Below are 19,634 nucleotides of genomic sequence, written 5' to 3' on the forward strand. Positions count from 1 at the left end.
ACTTTACTTTATTTTATTTTATTTTGGTTTATTTTGACTTTATTTTATTTTTTCTTTATATTTTATTTTATTTTGGTTTTATTTTATTTTATTTTACTTATTTTATATTTTATTTTTATATTTTATTTTACTTATTTTAAATTTTATTTTATTTTATTAGTGGTGAGGAGGGGGTAGTTGATGAGACAAATAGCACTGGAGGGAGCAGAGCTCAGGGAAGCCCATGAGGAGGTTGAGCAAAGCTGCCCCACCCCATGCAGGGTCAGCCCTGCCTGCCAGTGGCTGTGCCACTCCTGTAAAACCCCCAGGCTCTCCTCCCTGCTCTTTTCCAGAGCAAGATAATGATCTTGTACTTGCTGAGATAGAAAATAGCTCTAGGAAATGCAGCCCTGAAAGGGACACCCCCAGACTCTGCACCTGCCCCACCTGTCACAGAGCACATTGCAACTGGGATTTTTCCCTTGAGGGGAAAAAAATCCAGTATTTGGTCAAAGAGGGGGAGCAATATTTGTAAAGTGTAAGCAAAAGCTCTGAAATGTGCTCATCTCTGCAAGCTGAGAGAAATGAGGGTGTGGAGAGGGAGCTGTGGCCCCTGTCCTTCCTGAGAGATGCTGAAGGAGCAGGGCTGCAGCACCAGCATCCTTGGGTGCCCAGGCTGGGACTCCAGCTGAATAAAACCACAAAGCTCAAGAGATAACTCCACAAAACCCAGGGGGTAGAGATTTTTGCTGGCTCTTCTTCCTCCTGCTGTGGCTGGCTGGTGAATCTCATTAGCCCAGTTCCAGTAAAATGCAGATGAGGCTGTTTGAGAGTCCTGAGATGGGGCTGGATCCAGACTCAGCCTGCAGATCTGCTGGCAGGGACCCCCAGAATCTCACCAAGCTCTCAACTGAAGGATGCTCTTTGCTTCCCTATGGTATTTTTGGGTCCCCTGTCGAAGGGAGGAAATGATGAATCTGACTCCATGTTCTTAGAGGCTATGTTATGTTATGTTATGTTATATATTATGTTATATTATATTATATTATATTATATTATATTATATTATATTATATTATATTATATTATATTATATTATATTATATTATATTATATTATATTATATTATAGTATATTATATTATATTATATTATATTATATTATATTATATTATATATTGAAATATTGAAAGGATGCAGACAGAAGGCTGGAAGATACTAATGAAAAACTTGTGACTCTCTCCAGAGCCTTGACACAGCTGGCTGTGATTGACTTTAAGTTAAAACAATTCACCTGTTGGATAAACAATCTCCAGCCACATTCCAGTGCAGCAAAACACAGGAGAAGCAAATGAGATAATTATTGTTTTCCTTTTCTCTGAGGCTTCTCAGCTTCCCAGGAGAGAAATCCTGGCAAAGGGATTTTTCAGAAAATATGACAGTGACACTTCACAGGAAAACTGCAGGAAGGTTCATCCTCTGGGGATCCCTCAGCCTTCATGGCTGTTGTCCCCAAAATCACAGGCCCAAATCCACATCTGGGTGGAGCCTTTGCTTCCCCTGCCATGGGGCAGTTCCTGGAGCAGCCTGGGCACACACTGGAGCTGGCTCACACCTTCCCCACCTGAATCCTGGGTCTGGCATCATTAGGAAATAATTCCCTCATCCTTTTTATGTTTTTTTTTTTTTTTCCCTCCTAATTTATAGCTTCTGGCTTTGTGCAGCTCTTGGCTGCTTTCTCAGTCCCCAGCTGGTCATCCAGGACTCTGCATTAGTCCTCAGCCCTCCAGCCAAAGATGCTTTTTGCCATTGTCCCCAGTAAGCAGGGCTTTGCTCAAACTGGTGTTAACAGATGACAGCAGAAATAGCTCAGAAGACTTTTAAAACCCTGCTGCTCTTGAAACTTTTATTTAGTTTCAATAGCTCCTGTGTGATCTCTGCTTGGGTTGCTTGAACAACAGCTGGAAACTAATGTGGGCTGTGGCTCTTGGGGACGACCAAAGCCAGAGAAAAAGGCCAGCAAGGAGAGTGGCAAAAGTGATGATCTTGCTAAGAAATGCTGTAACAGAAAACCCAGAGCTGCCCATAAATCCCATCACCTTGTTATGCTCCTGAGCAAAAACCAAAGCCAAGGTAAAAAAAAAAAACCATCACAAAAAGTACCCTGCTGTAAAGCCTGTGTATTGTAAAACTCAAGACATAAAAATAATAATAAAGCTGCAGGAAAATCTGGAGGCACAAGCTCTGACCCAGCAAAAACAGAGCATCCAGGCACACTGTGGGCAGGAGAAGGCAGCCAGTGAAGGTTTCAGCATCAGGCTGTGGGGTCTGACTGGCCAAACCTGGCCTTCCATGTGCTCAGCTAATTAAAATTCCTCGGACTAAGAAATAATCATATGCATTATGAAGCGTTTCCCCCCTGCTAATATTTTAATTGCCAGCTACTCCCTGCTCAGGGTGGGGAAAGGGGAATAAGGAGTTGAGAAGTCACAGTGAATCATCTGAAGGAACAGATGGAGTGAGGAGGGGACAGGGGACCGGGCAGGGATTAGCACTCCACACACGCCTCCCCGCACACCCCCCTCGCTGCAGGGCCTCTCTCCCAGCACAGCCAGGAGAAACCTGTTCAAACAACAGGTCTTGCATTAATATCTCATTCTCTATAAATAAATCAATAAAGGAAGCTCTGTTTGGCTGCTCCTCTGCTTCATCCCTGCGCTTTCCTCCTTGGCTGGATGTTGGTGGGAAGGGAACGTCACCATCCCTTCTCTTGCATGGGCTGGGAGAGGCTGTGCCAGCCCTTCTGAGCCCTCCAGAGCTCTGGAGGTGTCTCTTTTGGGGGAGCAGCACCTGGGGAGCAGCCTGGCCCAGGGGTTTGAAGTTTTGCCATTTGTTTATAGCATCAATGCTTTGGAGTTACTGAGCCAAAAAGGAAAGTTTCAAGCCTGCTGCTAAGTCCCTTACAAATAAATGACTTGGAAAACATATTGGGGTGCTAGGGGGATGTGCTGCTCTGTGTTTCCATAGAGGTTAGAGGGGGAACTGGAATGGTCCTGTGGGATTCTGCTGTCAGGGTGGCCCCATCCCAACATTCAGGCTGTGAAACAGAGGAGGGTTTGGCAAAAGATAGAGTGGCTAATTAAGAGCCTCTAAAGATGAAAATGTTGTGATGGGAGCATGGGGACAAGAACAATTCCCACTGAACATCTGCAAATCATCTGGGCTTTGGATGGCTTTGCCTGCAGTTGGTTTGGGAATTGAACATGAAGAGCAGGGGTGGGAAACCCAGAACCTGCTCTGCCTTTTCTCCATATGTGCTCACAGGCTCCCTGTCATTTCTGTGGTGTGTTTACTCTTTTTTTTTTCCAACAGCTTGTGTCTTATTGAGGAATTATGATCTAAACCACCGAGGCCCTGAGGGAGCAGGGCTCTGAGCAGAGAAATGCTGTGTAACACCTCCCAGGGTGGAGGGATGCTGGCAGGCACTGCACTGGAACAAGAAGTTCAGGTGGTTTAAGATAAACGGCGTGTGCAGGGTTTTAATGCAAATGCAGAGCTGCTCTGGCTTCTGACAAAGGCATTTCTGAGTCTACATGAAATTACTTACAGCAAAAATTATTAATATTACCTACAGGAAGCTGTGCGTGCAGCCGTTGATCAGCACGTGTCCCACAATGGAGAATTCTGCTTTCTTGGAGTATTTGTTCAGTGTCCAGGGCTGAGCAGCTGCTTGAGGCAGGAGCAGTTTTGGCTTTTGAGGGAACAGCCACAGGACTGGGTGTGAGCTCTGCCAGCAGCAGCATTACAGGGGTGATTGTCCCAAAGGGAGCAGAGCCAGCCCCCCATTCTCTCCCGTGCCTCAGGCAGCTCATCTGGAGGCACATCAGCTCCTCTGACAGAAGGAAACCCTTTGCCAGCAATGGGTCTGTGCACTCAGCACTGCAACTCAGTATTTTATGGGCAGCTCACCTCAGGCCCCTCGTCTCACTGGGTGTCCTTGCTGTCCTTGTCTGTGCTTGGCATCCCTTTGCTCCCTGGGACATGCAGAAGTGTTTGCCACCCCTGCTGGGAGGCTCTTGTACCCGAGTCCCAAGTGTGAGCCGAGCCCTTCAGCATCTAATCTTTAAGAAATCAAAGCACCGTTTCCCCAGCACTGAGCCTTCCCCCTGTCCCCTTGCTGCCTGCATGTTCAGTGAGACAGCAAAGGCTGCTGAGAGTACCAAGGGTACCCTGCAGGGCACCTGTGACTCAGGATAAATCCTGGTTGCTGACCCTAAAATCTTCAAAAACATAAACAACTGATATGCCCTGGACTTCTCCTCCTCTCTGGCTCCCAGGTACCTTGGGAGTGCATGAACAAAGGGCTGTGTTACAGCTATGAACCCACTATAGTGATCAGCTGTGCTGAGCATGTTGTGCTCTGTTAGGAGCAGGTAAGTAAAGGGATGTGTTAGGATTGCAAACTGATGAGCTTCTTCCTCCTCCTCTCCTCTCCTCTCCTCTCCTCTCCTCTCCTCTCCTCTCCTCTCCTCTCCTCTCCTCTCCTCTCCTCTCCTCTCCTCTCCTCTCCTCTCCTCTCCTCTCCTCTCCTCTCCTCTCCTCTCCTCTCCTCTCCTCTCCTCTCCTCTCCTCTCCTCTCCTCTCCTCTCCTCTCCTCTCCTCTCCTCTCCTCTCCTCTCCTCTCCTCTCCTCTCCTCTCCTCTCCTCTCCTCTCCTCTCCTCTCCTCTCCTCTCCTCCTCCTCCTCCTCAGCCAGACACTGATGGCTCCATAACTCAGGGCTGCTGGATCACAGCACAGTCCCAGTGTGTTACAAGGTGATCAATAATGAGTAGGAATTAATGCACTGGAAATGATGGATTCAGAGTCACTTTGGAGTGTGGCTGTGGGCTGTCACTGTTGCTTGGCCTGGTGGGGACAGCAGAGCAGCCGTGGGTCACAGGCAGCTCCCAGGGCTCTCCCTGCATCAGTCTGGGCTCAGAGATGTGCACACCATGCTCTCACCACCTTGCCTGAGCTGGCTGAAGTCAAACAGCTCATGCAGACCTTCCCAGGAGCCTGGGGATGTCTGTCCAGGATGATAAAGGTGAAATAAATCCCAACCTCAAGGCACCTCGTGCCTAGGCTGCCAGGCAGAAAAGCAAAGCTCCTTCTGGACTGGAGATCAAGCTGAGACCCTGCTGAAGCTCTTTAAAGAGTGGCTGGCTGCAGCTCAGCGTGGGCAGAGCAGCCTTGATGTGGCAGCAGGACCTTTCCCAACTTTTCCCTGGATGATGCAGCCTCAGCTGTGGTGGCTGCACTCCCCTGGTCAGCTCAGGGAGTCCTGGCTCTGAGTTTAGCAGGGGGAAAGCAGCAGCATTTCCTCTCCTGCAGCCTCTAAATATTGCTCTAATAACCAAAAGGCTTTTCATCCGTGTAAACCACATCCTGCTAATTCCTCCTGCAGACACAACCCAGAACCCATCCTCTCCCACCTCACTCATTTTCCACTTTCTCTGACCCTTTATTGCCTAATAAATGTTCTCTAACTCAATTCTGGAATTTGCTGCTGTGGTGGTGGTGGTCCTGCCCAGGACAGGCACCATCCCTGGCTTGCCTGGGCTCTGTCCCCAGGTCCTGCAGGAGCAGCACTGCCAAGGGGATGGGGACAAGAGTAGGGGCTGGAGCTGGAGCAGAAAGCTCCTGCATCCCTCCCTGAGGAGCTGGAAGAGCTCTTTGGCAGCCAGGTCCTTGCTCCAGAGAAGGAGCTGTTTCTGAGTGAGCCCTGATCAGGAGATGACCCCTCAGTGCTGGTTCATCTCTTTGGCCTGAAAAATGGAACCCCATTTTGGCCTGTCACCCCAAAGCAGTGATTGATTGTCACAGACATGTTCTTTTATGGAAAATCCTTTCCTTAGGATTTTTCCTCCTGAGAAGCTGAGAGGCCTCAGGAACAAAATGTAAGCAATGGTTATCTGCTGCTGTGGGATGCAACAGGTGCATCTGGGATTGGTCTCATGTGGTTGTTTCTAATTAATGGCCAATCACAGTCCAGCTGGCTTGGACTCTCTCAGACACAAGATGTTGTTATTTATTTCTTATTTTTCTATTCTTAGCTGGCTTTCTGATGAGATCTTTTCTTCTATTCTTTTAGTGTAGTTTTAATATAATATATATCATAAAATAATAAATCAGCTTTCTGAAACACGGAGTCAGATCCTCCTCTCTTCCCTCATCCTCTGACCCCTGTGAACACAGTCACAATCGATGGCACTGAGGGGACAGGGACTGTGGGAATGGTGTGACAGTTCAGAGATTTCAGCTCCAGATCAGGCCAGGGGCTCTCTGGGGTGATGAGTGGCCCCAGAGCTCCAGGAAGGGTGGAGGATGGCACAGTGTGGGCCGTGGGACTGGCACACACCCAGATGTGCTCCCTGCCTTTGCCTCCCCCCTGGGAGCACTGGGGGAGGCAGCACTCACAGCAGACACATCTGCACCTCTCCGTGGCCTGGCTTTGCCGGTGCTGCTGTCATCTAACAGCACTTCTGGTCTCTTCTGCATCAGAGAGAGATCTCTCCATTTGCAGCAAGCACAGCCAGAGGGTTCCTGTATTTCCAGCAGCTGCTGAGATGAGGAGGCTGCAGGAAGCTTCCTGCCTCATCTGCTGTGGTGAAGCCACCAGCTCCAAATGTCCTCTGTGAGCTGGAGACAGCAAGTGGCTCCTTTGGCAGGCTAAGCCCATCCTCACACGCTGAACTGTAATGTTATAAACACGAAATCTCATCAGGGCTGCCAAGGAAAAAGCTCCAAATCACAAATACCTGCCATTACTGCCACGTGAACAAGCAAACAGCTTCTTGCACCAGCACTGCCTCTGAAGTGCTCTCAGCTGGGGGCTGATGCAGCTTCTTTGGGTTTGTTGTTCAAGAGAGAAAACAAACCCATTTTCATTTTAAACAGTAAAATTGTGGTCACTGCCCAGATTCACTGACTCCAGCCCCTTTGGCATGATGAATGTTTTAGCCAGGGAGCAAGAGAAGTACTTATCTTTTGTGGGGAGGGTGGGTGGGTGCTGGTTCCATCCCTCCCCAGCAGGAACCTGAGCACGCTGCTCCCAGCAGCTCTCCAGGCACTGTGGCAAGCTTTCCTGAACACTTCAGTGCATAATAGGACTGGTTCAATAATCCCATTACAGCCTGTCTTCAGGATGCCAGCACTAATTGGCAGGCACTGGGACCTTCATCCCCAGCTGGAATTTTATTGCTCATCACAATTAACCACAATGCTGAGGTCCCTCAGCCACACATGTGCCATTAGCTCAGTCTGGAGCTGTGTCCTTGCTGGCACTTTGGGGGCCCCATTGCACCCTGTCCCCAGCCTCCAGCAGGGACAGTTCCCAGCCATTGCTGCAGCTGATTTTCTTCACTTCACGCAGTTTGCGGCTTAATGGGATTTATTTTGCGCATGCCTGGCTGGGAGGCACTGTGCCAGCAGAGCTGGGGAAGCCAAGGACAGCCCAGCCTGGTGCTTGTGGCATGGGGAGAGCAGCCTGAGCTGGCACTGCCACTCTGAGGGGCTGTCAGTGGGCTTTGCTGGGCTGGGGACATTTCTCTGTGACCTCTCCAGACTGCCCTGCCCTGCAGAGCTCTTGGCTTGTGCTTCACCTGGAGGGCAGCCGGAGGCACAACTCACCCCAGTGCAATGGGCACCTTGGTTAAAGTCTGGGCTTTGGGTTTTTCCCTGCTCTAAAGTGCTTAAACAGCAACTGTGGCTCATCTTGGTGGCTTGTTTTTATCTGGGATGTGCCACTTCTAGGGAGTCACACATTTTCTTTTAGGGAGACAGCAGAGAGCTGAGAACAAACTCTGACAACACAGCTGGTGTTGGTTTTATTTCCTCTTAAGTGTGAACAGTCTCAGCCTTCAGAGACTCAGTTCCCACTGGGGCACTTGGTGGTGATGAGGAGTAAACTCCTGGCCTCTGTGTTTGTATTTCCCATCCCCAGACGTGACTCAGATCCCAGTGTCACAGACTGAGCCTTTGAAAGCACACAAACCTCCACCCACAGCGTGTCCTTCAGCTGGAGATGAATTGCAAGATGATACTGGACATGCCAAAACTTTACAAGGCTTCAGAAAGTGATTAGACAAATTCTAGGAAGGGAAAAAAACAATCCATCAAGAGCTATTAAGCATCAAGACAAGCTCTGGGACCCAGATGGGAGGATGCCAGGAAAATTTCCCTCCAGACTGTCTGTTCACTACAGCCATCCACTCTTCCAGAACCAGCACTGGGATGCTGGGCTGAAGAGACCTTTAGTTTGGCCCAGACACACTAATTTTGGGCTCCTCTCCTCTCCTCTCCTCTCCTCTCCTCTCCTCTCCTCTCCTCTCCTCTCCTCTCCTCTCCTCTCCTCTCCTCTCCTCTCCTCTCCTCTCCTCTCCTCTCCTCTCCTCATTCATTAGGGATCATTTCAGGGTCTGTGTGCTGTGCAGGGCTCTTTGCCATCACTTTCTGGAGTTTTTAAATCAGGGGCTGCTGTCACATGGTGCTGGAACAGAATGTCAGGCACATCTGGAGTGCTGCAAAGAAACCTTTGGGATGAGGATCTGTCATGGGGAAAGCAAAGTGTGGCTCTTCAGGCAAAAACTTGTTGAAAAGAAGAGAAAAAGCAGGCTGGAAGACACTTCTCTTGGTTTTCACAGCTGAGGCTGGCATGCAGGAGTGACAAAGCCTAAAAGCCCACAGGATGCAGCTGGGGAGGGCTGTGCCATCAAGCTGTACCAGCAGCTGGCTGGGCTGGGCTTCAGCTGCTGCTGGAGAAGCCACACCACAGCAGTGATGGCTTTTATGTTTGTGTGGGCTACAGAATCAGGGATCCACTGAGCAGCAGCCTCAAGTCCATTTCAGTGCTGCCCTCACTGCTTTTATATTGGATAAACCCCTGGTTCAGTCCATTTCTCCCAGCTAGAGCTGTCAGTCTAAATAAACCCCTGCCCTCTTTCTGGTCCCGCTGTCTTGGTCTCAAGCCCATCAGAGCCTGGCAGCACAGTGGATGCTGTGCCCAGAACCACCCTGGGAGCCTGCCATGCCCCCAGCAGAGGCAGTGCCTGATCCCTCTGGTGCCCAGCTCCTGTGGATCCCCCTGCCTGTGCCTGGGGAGTGGCTCAGTTATTTGGAATGAAGAAATTATTATGCCATTATGTCATTGCTACTTATTACCAGGTCATAACAGAAAGTACAAACATAGCATTACTTGAAGAAAAAACTGTAGCATTCTGACACTAACTTCTGACATTCATATTTTTATAAACAGCAATTTTCAGATGCCAGTATTTCAGGTTTCAGACAGTTATATCCTGTGACCGTGTTCACAGGGGTCTCAGGATGAGGGAAGAGATGAGGATCTGACTCCGTGTTTCAGAAGCTGATTTATTATTTTATGATATGTATTATATTAAAACTATACTAAAAGAATAGAAGAAAGGATTTCATCAGAAGGCCAGCTAAGAACAGAATAGCAAAGAATGAATAACAAAGGTTTGTGGCTCGGGCTCTGTGTCCGAGCCAGCTGGGCTGTGATTGGCCATTAATTAGAAACAACCACATGAGACCAATCCCAGATGCACCTGTTGCATTCCACAGCAGCAGATAACCATTGCTTACATTTTGTTCCTGAGGCCTCTCAGCTTCTCAGGAGGAAAAATCCCAAGGAAAGGATTTTCCATAAAAGATGTCTGCGACAATATCCCTACATTTCTGTTCAAGAATAATTCTGTGAAGAAAGCCACTCCTGCGTCCATCAGCTCTTGGAGGATGGGATGTTGGTCACACAGGCTCACTGCCTCTTCCCTGCCCTGCTGGCTTTGGGCTGCCTGGCCCTGGCTGTGTCCCAGGAGGGGACCTGGGCATGGGGAGAGGTGAGAGCTTGGCTTCTGCCTTCTCATCTGGTTTTGAGCTGTGATTCCAGCACAGAGCTCTGTGTTGGGGCAGTATTTCATGCTTGCTGCTGTCGGCTGATAAACCTTTGATTTTCACTTCTGGGAATAATAGCACAGTAATGAATTATATTCACAAGAATAACTGTAATAGTCATAAAACCGCAAATAGAAGAAAATTGTAAATCAGTCACCCCCTTGTAATGTGCTTGCTTCATCTGAATCACCCTCCCTGGGCAGATTATCAATTTTATTTGGCTTTTCCATCCTAAACTTTTATTAAGTGGGGTGCCTCATGCGTAAAGATACCGAGCACAGGCCATATGTTCCAGGGATTTATCTGTTTACTTTGCCTTCCTCCCCTCCCTCTCCCCTCCCTCTCCCAGCTCTCAGGACCCACAGGCAGCTGACCTCAGACCATAAAAGACACATGTCCCCAGTGTCACTTTACCTTTATTATGCAAAAAAAAAAAAAATTTAAAAAAAAAAAAATCAGGCTGTCAGTGATGCAGAGGCCTTGCTCTGTGCCATGCAGCATCAGCCAGACCCTGCAGCATGTTTAGACTTCCATGTAATTAAAATAGAAAGCCATTAGCATAGCTCCAGGGTAATCAAGGGGACACAGCCTCAGCTCCAGCGTGTCCAGGGCTGTGGCACGAAGATGCTGCTGCTCCCAGTCCATGGGACAATGCTCATCCCGAGCCCTGTGGGTAAGTGGGACAGCCCTAGGGCTCAGAGAGGGGTGGTAGGCAGCAGGGAAGCATCAGGGGCAGGATGGTGACAATTTGCCCCTGTGCTGGTGACAATTTGCCCCTGTGCTGCTGGGACTGAGCAGATGGAGAGTGTGGCTCTGAAGGCAGAGCCATGGCACCAAGTGCTGTCTGTGCCTCTGCTGTGGCACTCCCTGTGCTCTATCCTGACCATGGAGGGAGGCAGCAGCAGAAAAAACTTCTGGGCCCAAATATCTTCTCTTGCTCGGTGCTGTACGGTAATTTTTAGCAAAGTCTTCATCTTCTCCCTTTCTACTACAGAATCATTTTTTTAAAAATCCCTTTCTTTTTCCTCTAAAAGCCACCTGTTCATGCCTTTTTCCTTGTCTTTTCCTTTTTCCTTGTCTTTTCCTTTTTCCTTGTCTTCCATCAGAAATCCTCTGGTTTCAGTTGTGCTCAAGGGGTGCAAGGCTGGCACACAACCAACTCTAAATCAATGCTGATGGGCAAGAGGTGAGAGCAGCCCAATGAGCTGGGGAAAGGTGCAAATTCCAGTCAGCAAAACACAGCTGTTGGGTTCAGTGACCCTTTTGGAGGCAAGCTGCATGCAGGAGTGGAGTTTGCTTCTGCTGGATGTGAACCTGCCAGGGCCTGCACGGCATTTCATGGCTTTTGGAAACACCAACTGCAATTTTCCATCATAACACAGCAGGGGAAAAGGGAAAAACCACAGACTGTGTGATTTACTAGATGCTTCTCTTGGATTTCCATCTGTGATCTGAAATTACCAAGCAATGTAGAAACCCCGAATTGTTGCTCCAACTGCTCCCACTGTGGGTGCTTTTGCCATGATTTTTCATGCAGCTCCAGCTTCCCCTTCCCTGTGCCCAGCAGCCTCCAGTGCTGGCTCTGGCCCCTTGCCCAGCAGCAGGTTGGTTTTGTGGTCCATGATGGTGAGAGAGTTTTGGGTTGTTATTGATGGCTAGTGGAGCTGAAACCATCTGCACCCATCAGGGACTCTTGGTCAGTCTTTCCACAGCTTAGCAGGACCTGGAACATCTGTTGAGTGAAGGATGTGCTGGAGAACAACATTTTCTGCTCTGGCAAATAGCTCCTTGCAAACTCAGGCTGGTTTGGCTGAGCAGCAGGGCCTTGGCAGCCACTGGAGCTGTGAGTGTGTGTCAGTGCCACCCTGGGCTCGTCCTCCTGGCCCTGCACACGTGGGCATTGCCTGGCTTGCCAGGACTGCAGGCTCAGGGCTGACCAGAGAGGGGTCAGGGGTCTTTTTCCAGCTCCCCCATTTCTCCTCTCATCACTTCTGCTGAAAATCCAGGCTTGGAATGTGGTTTTCCCAGTTTTCCTGAAGAGGCTTGCACTTTCAGCCTGGAGGTATCTCAGATCACCAGCCCTGCTGGTGCTGGATTCATTTGGGCTTTTCCAGAGCTCCTGTTTGGCCTCATCTAAGGAAAACCAGAGCCTGTCAGGCATCCTGCACCATCAGGAAGGCTCCAGCCCTGCTGTGCAGCTCGAATTGTCCCTGGCTTTGGCAGAGCTGTAAAACAGGCTGGGAGCACCTGAGCTGCAGAGGTGGCTGGGCAGGGGTGGGTGAGGCCGGGCAGGGGTGGGTGAGGCCGGGCAGGGGTACAGGGTCACTGTGACTGGTGCAGAGCTTCCCTCAGCACCCAGCACCAGGGGTTACCTGCACCTCTGTGAGCCAAAAACTCATCAGGGGACAGAACTGTCACTGGGGCATGGAAAAGGGAGGTGGGAGTGGGAAAGCTTGAAAATACCACAGCATCTGCTGGAGGTTCAGCCCAAGAGGTGCTCCCCAGAGAGGGTCTTGCTTACATTTTCCAGGTGATGGATTGACATGTGCTCCTCAGTTCTCTGTTTCCAGAGATGCCAGAGGCTGGGGGGGGCCCACAGTGAGAGCATGAGAGCAGAAAATCCGTTCTGGGATCCCTGCAGGGTGTGTGAACTGCCCTTGCTCCTCCAAAAAGCACTGTGGGAGGGAGTTGTTGCTTGTGCTGCTTCACAGCCCTGCAAGGGGTTGGGACAAAAACCTCACAGGAACTGGGTTTTAAAAGCAAGTTCAAAGTTCAAAAGTAGCTGTAATGTGAACAGAAATCTGCTCTTTGCAGCCAATTAGCAAGGCTGTGAAAGCAGCAGGAGCATCTCATGTTTTGACAGCATTAAAAAGGCAACAAAACTAAACAGTGTGGATTGAACATGGCACCCACAAGAGCTGCTCAGAGCCCATCTGGTGGTGGCTGCAGCAGCACAGCAGGTCCTGGGACCAGCAAGGTCCCAGCAAGGTCCCAACCTGCCCTGCCCTGCCCTGCCCTGCCCTGCCCTGCCCTGCCTGGCTGCTGTTGGCAGGAGAAAATGACACATTTCTTGTTGACTCCATACAGAGCAGTTTTGTGTGCAAGGGTCTGTGTTTGTTCCATGTAGTCCCCTCTTTATTCTTTTTGGGTTAAAATTTTTATTTTGTGTGGAAAGGTCTGGTTTTGGGTGGAAGGGTCTGGTTTTGGGCTGTCTCTATGCAGGGCAGGCAGCATGAGGGGATGCTCTGTCTGCCTGGCTGTGCTTACATGAACAGATGAGTGTGCAGCTGTTTCACTGTCCCAGCAGAGTGAATCAATGAGTCTTTAATTAACTTATTAATAAAAGAATATTAATTGGTTTACATTAATTATTTTAGCAGACTTGGGGAATCACACAGGTCTGGCACAGTAGGCAGGGTGTCACCTAGGGAGGACAGAGGAGAGGACTCTTCCTGAGAGGGGCTTCCCTGTGTGAGGGATGGTCCTGAGGATGCAGGAGAAGGGTCCTCAAGTGATTTCTTTAGGGCCTATGAAACACTGAGGCTCCCAAAGAGACAGATTTTGCTTCTCTCTCGACTAAAAATAGTGAAAGACTCCACATTTGCTGCCTGGGGCTCACACACACAGAGTCCCTCTGGGACCTGCTCGTATCAAGAACCTCTAGATGCAATCCTCGATAGGTGTTTTGTGAAAAGGTGATTACCACAGTGCAGGTGTGCCCATAAATGAGGGCTCCAAGTGCCTTTTGTCCCAGCTGAGGCAAGAGGAGCCTCTCCAGACACTTGTTGCACGCGGCAGGAACGGGAGCCAGCAGCATCCAAGCCCCTTTATGTTGGCACCTGAGAAGGGTGGAGAGCCCATCCCTGGGGACCTTCCTGCCCCACCAGGATGAGCTGGGTCCCCTTCTGGGGATGCTTCCGAGCATCAGCCAGCCACCAGGCCAGGAGCTTTGGGAAGGGCACTTGGAGGCAGCTCCGGTCCCTGGCGGAGCCGGGGTGGAACCGCAGCCCCTGCAGCAGCCCCGGGCTCGCATCCCGCTGTTCTCCCCGCATGCCGGGGAGCAGGGCTCGCATCCCTCCTGTTCTGCAGGGATAATCCAAACTCCACAGCTTTTGTGGAAGCTGTAAAGCTGGTATGTTTATTACAGCGCTGGACACATGTGGGAATCGTTCTCCTAAAATGACATGCGTACTTCTGGGAACTTCAGGTCCCTTTTTATCCCCCTCTCAAATCCATATGCCTACAATTTCACAATAGGTTCATACAGATTCATTTTTACGAATTTCGCGTGACATTTGCCGCTAATTCTTCTTTATCAGAAAGAATTCCTAGGTCAGGTTCACCTGCTCTCACAGCAGTCTCTGTCTCTATCACCTTCTGTCTCCCCACCTTTATCTCTGTCTTTCACTGAAGCAGTTTCTCTGAGCCCAGGCTTTTGCAGTCAGGCTACACAGCTATGTTTTCTAACCACAGACTCAACTCAAAAATGTACATTTCACCTAAATCAAAATGTATTCCTACTCTGGAAAATTTCCACTCTGCCTCACTCCCCCGGCCCCACAATCCCATTACCGAGGAGCAGCATCCCCTGCGGGTAGGGCAGAGGATGCTCTCCGTGACTCAGTGATCCACTCCCTGCTCAGCCTCTCTCTCCTGGAGGTGAGCACTGGAAAGCAGCTCCCTCCTTCCCTCCCTCTCCCCTCCAAGCCAAAAATAAGCTGTGACAGCTTGATTTAGGGCTGGATAATGAGACAATTGTGAGGAGGATGGGTACAGCGGGAGCCGTCGCTTGCCAAATCATTTGGCTTAATTGATCAAATATTTTTATGCGTCGTTTATTCCTTTCAGGTGACCATAGGCCGCGTCTCCTGCAGCTCTGAAATGAGAAGAGCGAGGCTGGAATTCACCCAGGCTGAAGCCGGTGGGTTCAGAGAGGGGTGGGTGGCCCCAGGGACCTCCCGGCCCCCGAGCACTCGGCTGGCAGCCGGCACTGCCAGCGCTGCCTGTGCCAAGCCGAGGGTGGGCGAGAGGATCCGGCCTCTCCAGAGTCCCCCAGGGCACGGAGCAGGCAGGGGAACCGCTGCAGGTATTGTCCGTCTGTCCGGGCTGTGGCTGTGCCGTGCCAGGCTGCGCCGTGCCAGGCTGTGCCGTGCCAGGCTGCTCCTGCCATCCCCCGGGCCCCAGCGAGCCAAGGCGGGCACCCCGGTCACAGCCAGGAAATGTTTTGCAATTAAGTCTCTATGATCACTAAACACTTCAGTCAGAGCTGGATCTGTTAATCTACAGAGGGAAAAAGGACAAATGAAATCCGCTCCTTGCCGGCTGCAGGATGCCAGGGGTGGGAATGGCTCTGGGTGCGGGCAGGAGCGGGGCACACACCTCAAATTCCAACCTTGTCCTTCGGATAGCGCTGCTCACAGGTGCCCACTTCAGCCCCCTGAGCCCCCCACGTCCCTGCAACCCCTCCTCCCTTGGGTTCAGGCTAATCCCACGGGGGCTCCTTTGCCTACCCGGGCTTTGACATCCTGTAAGTGGAGAGCAGCGGCTGGGAGGGTGTTTAACCCCTGTATGTGGAGAGCAGCGGCTGGGAGGGTGTTTAACACAGTGTATGTGGAGAGCAGCGGCTGGGAGGGTGTTTAACACAGTGTATGTGGAGAACAGCGGCTGGGAGGGTGTTTAACCCCTGTATGTGGAGAACAGCGGCTGGGAGGGTGTTTAACCCCCTGTAAGTGGAGAGCAGCGGCTGGGAGGGTGTTTAACCCCCTGTAAGTGGAGAGCAGCGGCTGGGAGGGTGTTTAACACAGTGTATGTGGAGAGCAGCGGCTGGGAGGGTGTTTAACACAGTGTATGTGGAGAGCAGCGGCTGGGAGGGTGTTTAACCCCTGTATGTGGAGAATAGCGGCTGGGAGGGTGCTGCAGGATCCCGGTGGGCTCTGGCCAGGGCTGCAGCTCCCCGGCGGAGGAAGGGCCGGCAGGAGCAGCCCCATGGCTCGGGCACAGCGCTCGGTGCTGCTCCGTGCTCACAGCAAACCAAGAGCTGCCTCTAGCGGGGCTTCGCGGGGCTCCAGGTGAGCAGCTCCTGCCCGGCCCTGCCCTGCCCTCATCACCCAGCAACGGCACGGAGGGGGATCCCACAGCATCCCACAGCATCCCACAGCATTCCATCCCATCCCATCCCACCGCATCCCACTGCATCCCACAGCATCCCATCCCATCCCATCCCATCCCATCCCATCCCATCCCATCCCATCCCATCCCATCCCATCCCATCCCATCCCATCCCCTTTGTTATCCACGTTTCCCAAGTCCCCAGCGTGGTGCTGCCCCTCCTGCCACTGTCAGCCCAGATCCTGGCTCTGAGCTCACCCTTGTGCTCTCGTGTTTGGATTCTGCTTGGCACATAAAAACCTTGACCCAGGCTCCCTTTCAGCTGAGCAGAAGAAAGCCTTGGCTGCTGAGATGAGAGCAGCAGCAAAGGCACACCTGGCACTTTGCTGCATCACTCCAAGGACAGTTTGAAGGGAAGAAAAGCACAGGTGCTCACAGGAAAAGGAGAGAACAGCAGGGATGGCTGGCAAAGGATAAACACGTGGGACATGTGTGCTCCTTTCCAGGGGTGGCTTCACTGGTGGCCCAGGAAATGTCAGGGACTGAAGAGAATTGGTTGTCCCCATGCCTGAGGCGGGATGCTCAGCCCTCAGCACTGTCCCCTCACACCCTGTGTCCTGTACTGCCTCTAAGTGTTGCATGTAGGTAAAACCTCACAAAGAAACCTTACAAACCTTGTAAAACCATGGCTCAGGTCTGCTACTTTGGCTAAGCAGAAAAGGGCCATGGGAAAGTGACTCAGCTGAATTAGAGATAGAAAAACAACCATGTAACATTAGTGGGTTCACATTGTGGTGTGTGGTGGTTGGTTGAATTATGTTTGTTATGATTTAAAACTATGTCGCTGATCATGTCTAATTGCTTTAAAAGGCCTTGTTTTTGGAATAAAGCAGCTCTCCTTTGCACCTACCAGGGGACCCTGCATCACTATGGACCCTCACCTCACATCTAAGGACACCTTTCCTAGCCAGGGGATGCTGGAACATGCTCTGAGGGCTAAGAGATGGAGCAGCTCATGAGTACAACACCCCCAGGTGCTAATTTGGACTCTCACAGCCACCAAACTCTGTTTTCTCTTAGTCAAAAACCTCCCTGTGACAAACCTCCACTAACTGTCCTCTTGCTTCACCTAGAGAACCAGCAGGCAGAAAACCCCATGGTCCTTCTGGAGCTCCTGGCAAGGTGAGCTCCACCAGCGCCTATGGGAAGCAGAGATCTCCTGTGCCACATGCTGCTGATCCTCTGCACCTCCCCCTCTGCTAAGAGCAAGTCAAGTGACATTAGATTGCCTTGATCACACACCCAGGGGTGCTGCTCCAAACCTCTGTGCTTGAGGAACGAGCAACTACGCTGTGGGGCTTCAGAAGAAGGCTGGAAATCCCGGAAACATCAGAATTGAGATGCAGGGAAGAGGACAATGAGATAGAGGTGAATTGGCAGCTGGGACTGACACTCCCAGCTCAAACTCAGAGGAGGAAGAGGGGCTGGCCTGAGCTCCCTGCTGCCAGTGGAGGAAGGTCACTGTGGTTGAGGCATGTCAAGAGAGTTGCCATTCTCTATGACCACTAATGGTATTTGCAGCTCTGCATTTAAAAATGATGATAAAGGTGATCAAACTGTCAGGAACAAAGACAGATGGGGAGCTCCCTGGAGCCAGTGAGGGATTCCCTGCTTGCAGTGAGCAGCAGCCATTTATATTTCACTTGCACTATGGACTCAGAGCAGGGAGTGGGGCAGAAGTGCTTTGCCAAAACACGGTAGGAAGGAGCACACAGACACTGAATTTGTCTCTGCTTGTGCTTCTAGACCTTTTTATGCCATCTTTAGACATCACCAGGAAATACTGCAGGGGTTATAAACTTTTCCCAGGAAGTATTTTGATGAGCAGCAGTCCCTGATGGGATAACAACTGGTAACTTCCTGCAGCCAGGTGCATTCTTCCCTTCCTTGTCCTCCCTCTCAAGGCTTTGATGAGGTCCTGCTGCCAGGAACTGCAGCTCTTTAGATCTATCTGAGCTACGAGGTTCAAGGCTCTTTCAGAAATACAGTCTGCAAGAGCAGTGGTGGAGATGAAGGAAGGGGAGAGAGGTGTGAGGAGTCCCAGCTGCAGAGGCATTGACCTTGGCCTGCCAGCCAGATCCACAGCTCAGGTCTTTGATCCAGGCTGTGGATCCAGAGCTGGGGAGTGGAAACCTCTCTCGCTGTTCTCTGAGCTCTCCCTTTGTCACGACTATGGCGCCCTCCTGTCTTCTGTCTTCAGATGTTGTCTCTTTTCTCCTCTTACCTTTGTGTGCTGTTGCTCCAGCCGTGGGGACAGCTGGCAGCAGGGACAGCTGGCAGCCTTTCTTCCTTTGTGACACAGAGTCATCCAGCATGGGGCTGTGTCTGTGCTGACAGCACATCCATGCCGCCCTGTGTTCCAAGGATCGTGTTTGCTTTACTTCTGTGGATTAAAAAAAAAGCCCCAAAACCCAGTAAGAAAACAGCCTTGCTCAGAAGAGTTCTAGCAGTTAATTCATTTCAACATTGCAAGGCCCACTGCCCAGCAGCTAAAAATCATCGTGTTTGAATGGTGAATTAAGTCAGCCAAGCAATAAATCTGAGCAACAAAACAGTCCCTTTAGCTCAGGGAAGTTCTCTTTCACCAAAACACTGAGAAATGGCTTTTTCTGAGAGCCCACAAGGTCATCGAATTAATAAAGCATTTCAAGTAATCTGTGGAAGTGAAGTGACACCCTGCTGCAAGAGATTTGCTGTTAAGGCCAACTTTCTGTAACAGAGTGTGATGCATATAGGATTTCCAAAGCAAACCTCTCCTCTGATTTAGGACAGTTGTCCAAACTCCTTCATGTCTGATTTGGTCCACTGTCTCACTCCCTAGTCATTATTTAGGAGAGTTAAGCTTGAGAAAAACTCACAAGAGAAAAGAAAAAATAAAGAAAGAAAACTTGGGATTCTCCCATTGACCAGGCAAGATACTTCTGAATACTTTCATGCACCAAAGTGAAGACACCAAGGAGAGAAACTGAGTGAAGTGCTGAAAATCTCTTGAGATAATGGTGGGACAGGCTCATGTGTTTTGCAGTGGCTGCTTTCCATTCCCCCACCATGTACAAATGCAAAGCTATCACGAGGCTGCTGCACCCAGAACAACAGAGCTACTCCTTTGATATGAACAGCTCTGGTGTCAGGGACATTTCCATCACCCAGCACAGACAGCAAGAATGTCCAAAGCCCAAGAAGCATCACTCAGACCTCCAGGCATTAAATAAACAAAAGGAGTTTGACTTCCAGTTAAATTCTGCCAGCTTAGGCCAAACACAGAAGGATCTCTCCAGGCAAGGCAGGCACATGGAGCCAAGCATGGTTTGTGTTGGCCTCCAGTTCCTGCCCTGCCTGTTTGGGGCGGCCCTGATTCGGGCTGCAGATGCAGCAGCAGCAGGCACAGAAAGGATGAGATGGGTGATGCATTAAGAGATGCTTTGTGGCAGATATTAGGGAAACCTTTCCAGTAGTCTGGAGGGTTTAGCAGGAGAACAGATTGCCTGGGAGATGCGACGTCTCTGCCAGCAGCTGTTACACAGCCAGGATGGAC

Source organism: Molothrus aeneus, chromosome 15 (genome assembly GCF_037042795.1).
Source record: "Molothrus aeneus isolate 106 chromosome 15, BPBGC_Maene_1.0, whole genome shotgun sequence".
NCBI classification, from domain to species: Eukaryota; Metazoa; Chordata; class Aves; order Passeriformes; family Icteridae; genus Molothrus; species Molothrus aeneus.